General features: G+C 35.6%; 1 long non-coding RNA gene across 2 annotated transcripts in view; it reads right to left on the bottom strand.

Moving 5' to 3' along the window:
• Nucleotides 1-210: 210 nt before the first annotated feature.
• LOC122240920 overlaps nucleotides 211-6,000 on the bottom strand; it is a 65,651-nt gene continuing 59,861 nt past the window's right edge. For both annotated transcript variants that reach the window (XR_006220713.1, XR_006220714.1), the window contains one exon: nucleotides 211-304. This is a non-coding gene — a long non-coding RNA (uncharacterized LOC122240920). The remainder of the gene's footprint in view (nucleotides 305-6,000) is intronic.

Here is a 6,000-nt window from a genome sequence, read left to right as displayed (position 1 = left end):
CTCTTTTTGAAAACGTTGTCCGGCCCTTATGCTTCACAAATGAGGAAACCGAGCTCCAGAAAACGACAGGTTCAGACCCAATATCTATAGATACTTAGTGGTAGACTTACCTTAGAAATCAGTCCAGTTTCTTCCCCGAATGCCTCGCTGAGACATTAGTTCTTAAGAATGCATTTAATTCTGTGATGATACTTGCAAACTTACCACTTCCTCAGAAGCCAGTAAAACTTCATGTTGAGGCTGGACATTTTCTTGGGGTTTGCTTGGCAGTGCTCCATTTTACCAGTCCATCTGGATGTACCATCTTGAATCAGAAGAAAATTCACATTACAGCTCTGCCACTTACTAGTTGTGTGACCTCTGCCTTATTACTGTCTTAAAAAAAATAAAATAACCACCTCATGGGGCTCTTTGGAAGGTTGAAAAAATTAATTCACATAAAGCACTTAAAAACAGTATCTGGCACATAATAAGTATCATATAAATGTTAGCTCTTATTGCTTCCATTCTTAGATTCTTCAGTGAATCTGGGGCATCACTATAGATTTATGATATTTTTTCCTTCATGAATCCTAAGTGTTTTATAATTCTTGACTCTTTTACTCTTAAAAACTGAGAACAAACTGAGGGTTGATGGGGGGTGGGAGGGAGGGGGGTGGGTATTGAGGAGGGCACCTTTTGGGATGAGCACTGGGTGTTGTACAGAAACCAATCTGACAATAAATTTCATATATTGAAAAAAAATAAAAATAAAAATAAATTTAAAAAAATATTTTCAGCCTATTAAGAGTCACACAATAAAATATACATAGGGTTGTTTTTTGCAAGTGTATGTTGTCATAAAAAAATATCAAACAACAGTTCACATTAAATGAGAGCCTACCGGGGATATTCAGAGTTTTCCCCAACAGTAGCCATGATTTGCTCCTTTTTAAAAAGATCTTTTGTTTTTATTTGTTCTACTGAATATGTCTAAATTGAATCTAGTGCTTTGCATTTAAAAAAATAATAATAATTCTTGACTCTTTTACAGTGAATATATTGTAGAGTTCCTCAAGTTCATTTTGAACATTCACACAGGAGGCATTTGGAAGAGGTGCCATTTTTTTTGTGTATTGAAAACAAAAACAAACCACCAACACCCATCATTGCAGTCACATTCTGCTTCTTTTTGGGTGATTTACAAAGACTTAAGCTATCTCATTCCCAGGACATGCTGCCAGAAGTTGTTGAATGAATTTCACTTCACGGTCAACCTTTAAAGTATGCAAAGCACCACAGAATGCCAAGATCAAGTTCCCTGTGATCAGTGCACGAAGTGAACTTTACTATGGATTCTGTGATGTTCCCAAAGGCAATTTAATCATCCCCTTTAATAACAGAGCAATACCTTTCTCTGGAAACTGATTTGACCGATCATTAAAGTATGTCTGGTTTAGTCAAGGAACACTCTTAGATAATGTGACATCGCAGGTTCTAATCACAGATTTGACTATCTTTGTTTTTCTTACATTTAACTAAATGAAACTTCTTATTTTAAGGGGGTCTTTTTAAACAGTATGTGCCACCACTTAATAAGGTACTGTTGATTCAAATATAAATTCATTTTTGATACGAAATTTGAAATTATATGATAGTTTAAGTAATATAGAGGAAGGGTAAAATCATGTGGAAAATCATATGGAGCCAAACATAGTTTAGACTTGCTCAGTTTCCAAACTGAGGATAATTGTTTAAGGAATTAGCAGATCCTAAAGATATTATCTTCTTAGTGATGCCTGGATGCCATTATTTTTCAGCAACTAGTGGTGTGTGTGTGTGTGTGTGTGTGTGTGTGTGTTTGCGTGTAAATGGTGTAACCCAGACTCTATAGCATAAATAATCAATTTTCCAAACTGGTCTAAAGTATATGATAAGACAATACAATATGAAACCAGTGCTTTTCTTTATAGGAAAATATGGTAAGAATTTTGCTCAAAACAAAACAATGCTGTATATTGTTTAGGGAGTTTGTTTTTGTTTTTGCTTTTTTAAATAGGGACACGCACTCAAAAAAGATCAGGCCACCAATTCTGTTCAATATTCCCCACAACAAACCTATCAGACATATTTTTGCGTAGTTTTCTCACTGAGGCCCAAGGAGACGTTGGCATTACAACCTGACTACTCTGGCACTGATCACAGAGGGAGAAAGACTGAATGAGAATGAAGTTCAAGCTAGACACAAAAGTTAGGTGACAGCAAGGCTTAGCTGCCGTAACGTTTTCCTTTCCTCTGTTTTGAGAATCTACCTAGAGGACTGTTTGTCATTCCCAGTTAGGACTAGGTTATCTTAGCAGATGCGTTCTGAAAACAATGAGCTTGAGGCTTAAAAATAAAATCCAAGGATGATCTTAATAAGGTTATATAATGTTAATCCATGGGTTTCTGCCAACCAGTGTCTCAAATGCCTCTTTGGGGATTTATTCTGTTTTAGAAGAATGGAGAATATAAATATTTAAGTATGTGGAGACTTTTGTCATTGACCTAAGGAAGTTTACATTCTGTTTAGATAGTATTCTTAGAAATGTTATTATTTTATAGAATGGATAGACACAGGAATGCAAAGAAAAGCAATAAAGTCACTTTTTTAGGGGTATAATGGAGTTCTCAAAGATTAAAAGGCATGATAACCTTTAGTGTAGGAATGTGGAAACGGGCATTTTCATACACTGCTAGAGGGAATGTAAACTGCTCCTTTCTTTAAGGGAGGGAATTTGACAATATACATTAAGAACCAGAGAATGTATAAACACTAACTCATATGTTTTACTCTTAGGGAATTATCCTAAGGATATAATTGGCCAAAGGCACAAAGGTATATATGCAAGAGTCAATAGTTCATGAAAGTAAAAATTCAGAAACAATGTAAATATCCAATAATAAGGATTATTTTAATCAGGTACCTATGCCGCTGATAGAAATGATTATGTAGACATACATTTACCAATTTGGAAAGACATTTTTGAGTGATACTTAATTAAAAATAGCACATTATAAACCAAACTTTAATATAATACTGCTATCAGAAGGAAAAAACAGTACATGGATAGGGATGAATTGAAGTTATGCACCAAAATGTTACCTGTGATTGTCTTTGAACATTGAGCATTCAGGAAATCTATATTTATTTATATTTCTTAATGCTTTCATAATTAATATATATTAATTGAGTATACATTTTTTTAATTAAAATGGGATATGTTTTTGAAGGGAATTGATGGCATTTGGAGATATAATGATGTCATCACATTTACTTTAATTTAGCGAAACGAAAATACTGTTTCATTCCATCTGATTTGTACGTCATTGTTATGAAGTTTTTAAAACAAAGTCTCTACCATGAAGAAGATGTAACTGCAGGGAAGAGGAAAGGGGGATGGAGAGAAGAGAGAAAGAGGGAATGATTTAATTTCATGCAATGGGGCTTTGCAGCCTTGAAACTATCAAGTCTAAGTTGAACTCCTGGCTATTATTCTTGGGTTTGTTTAAACTTGTAAGAAGCACTTTACTCCCTTAAGTTTCAAGATTTTTATCTATCAATTGAAAGTCATAATATTATTCACAGGATTGTTACGAGATTAAGTAAGAGACATAAGTCAAAGGTATGCAATAAATGCCTACAGCAAACAGGTAACATGTACTAGACACAGAGCTCACGCTTTGTGTACATTACCACATTTGATTGTCACAACAACCCTATCACACAGACACTTTTATCTGCATTTTTCAGGTGAGAATATAGATTTACAGAAAATTTAAATAACTTGCTCAAAGCCAGAGGGCTAGAAAGCAGCAGGTGGGGACTAGCATGAAACTGTCCAAAATGAATGCTCCATATTAGATAGTGACAAACCAAGTCTTCAGTTCCTCCATGTCTCCCTCTTTTCTTCCCTCCACAAAAGGGAAAAGCAGGTCACTTAAACTCAAATTGTTTTCTGAAAAATGTTGACTTGTTCAAAGCCTCCATCAAACTCATTTCACTCTACAAACTAGTCTTGAGAACAGTCAGGTCCAGAGGAAAGATAGCTGAAAGACTATATATGCTACTTCCTATATATTCTGACATAAACGTCCCCCTCTGAAATACATTTTTCTGTATTGTTTTTCATTGCAAATTTAATCTGATCCTAATACACACACACCTACTATAATTCTCGACAAAAGTCTCTAATACCATCAAAAAGGATAACTTTCTGATTTTTCTTGTGTTTTCTTTTTTAACTCAACCTGTACTGTACTATAATAGGATACTTTTTATCTCAAATCTGTTTGGAAATAATGATACTTCGAGAATATAGAACTCTTAACTCCAAAATAGCGTGACTTAAAAATAACAAACTTGATTCAGACCCCAAATATTCTGTCTGTAGTTTATCATTTTTTCTTTCTTTATAAATGGTATATAAATATGTGTAAGCTTAATCATAATTCAGTCTTTCAAAGGGGTTATTATACATCAGACCAATGACCAAGAACAACCACAACCAGGATATACCATGAAATATGACTGTGACACTACTGTGATGGTACATTCAGATAAAACCCACTGCATGAGAATTATAAGAATTCACCAGGTTAACATGGTGCCATCAAACAACTCTTCCCACCTAGAAAACCCACCATCACATGAACCACAGAAATGTGTGTTGTTAGTAAAAAGATCAATTAAGGGGCGCCCGGGTGGCTCAGTTGGTTTAGCGGCCGACTTCAGCTCAGATCATGATTTCGCTGTCCGTGAGTTCGAGCCCCGCGTCAGGCTCTGTGCTGACAGCTCAGAGCCTGAAGCCTGTTTCAGATTCTGTGTCTCCCTCTCTCTGACCCTGCCCCGTTCATGCTCTGTCTCTTTCTGTCTCAAAAATAAATAAACGTTAAAAAACATGTTTTTTTAAATAAAAAAAAGATCAATTAAAATCCTTTTAGGACACTGTGCATTAGGTGTTTCTGATATTTAAGCTTCTGGAGAAATGTGTTCCATTCTTTTCCAATTACTTTACTTACACTCTTCACGCCACCTATAAGCCTTGTGCAACAACCCCTTACAATTTCTGCTTGTCAAAATCACCACTCATCCTCTTTGCACATGGCATTTCTTTCATGAAGAGCTTGTGGTAAGCTATTGCCTAGTGAACCAGATTTCTTCCTCCTCTGCACTTCAGTGTAGCAGCTTTTATCTCTTATGTCACTTGTCATATTCCACAGGTCCACCCTATGGGTCCACCATCCCTTAGCCAGAAATTTGGGGACTTTAGAAAAGTAACATCATAACATCAACTGTGAATTAGACAGCACTTCCAGCAGTGAGGTGCTTAGTATTTGACAAATGACCATATTAATAACATGATCTTACTTGTATCCTTAGAAGGTTGTGTTTTCACTTGAGGAAAAGAATCTATACACAAAGAATTAAAGAGAAAAGCTTTCTTTACCCCAAAGCCAAAATCTCCCAGGTGAAGAGAAAAGGCTTCTTCAGAGAAACTTCGTTGTGCTCAGAGGCTTGCTATCTGGAGTCAATCATTTCTTACAAACTAATCACTTGAGAAGAGATTGTCTAAGTTGAGAATCAGGGGGCTATGAAATCCCTTAGATCATACAGCTTCACACAACAAAATAAACACGAGGCAAAGAGTTCTGTAAGTACCTAGACTAAGTCTTGCAACAACTGACAAATCACTAATAATAGATCTTTTGTTCCATTTGCAAGCAGTCAAAAATAATGAATAACAGAATGCTATGCCAAGTCAACTAACAGGAAGTTCACGTGAGATCATTTAAAAGGAGAAAATGATGCTTGAAAAGGTCCCTGATGAGATTTGGCTTTTTCCTAAGAGACTCTAGATAGCATTCTGCTGCAGCATTTTAAAAACCACTTTCCAAAATTGGGCACCCTCATTATCATTCATTACATCTGCACTCTCCACTTAGGTTGTTTTGAAAAAGAATGGCACCCCAGTTGTATTT

Source organism: Panthera tigris, chromosome C1 (genome assembly GCF_018350195.1).
Source record: "Panthera tigris isolate Pti1 chromosome C1, P.tigris_Pti1_mat1.1, whole genome shotgun sequence".
Classification (NCBI taxonomy): domain Eukaryota; kingdom Metazoa; phylum Chordata; class Mammalia; order Carnivora; family Felidae; genus Panthera; species Panthera tigris.
Note: the sequence above shows the minus strand (reverse complement) of the source record. Positions and strands in the feature narration are given on the sequence as shown.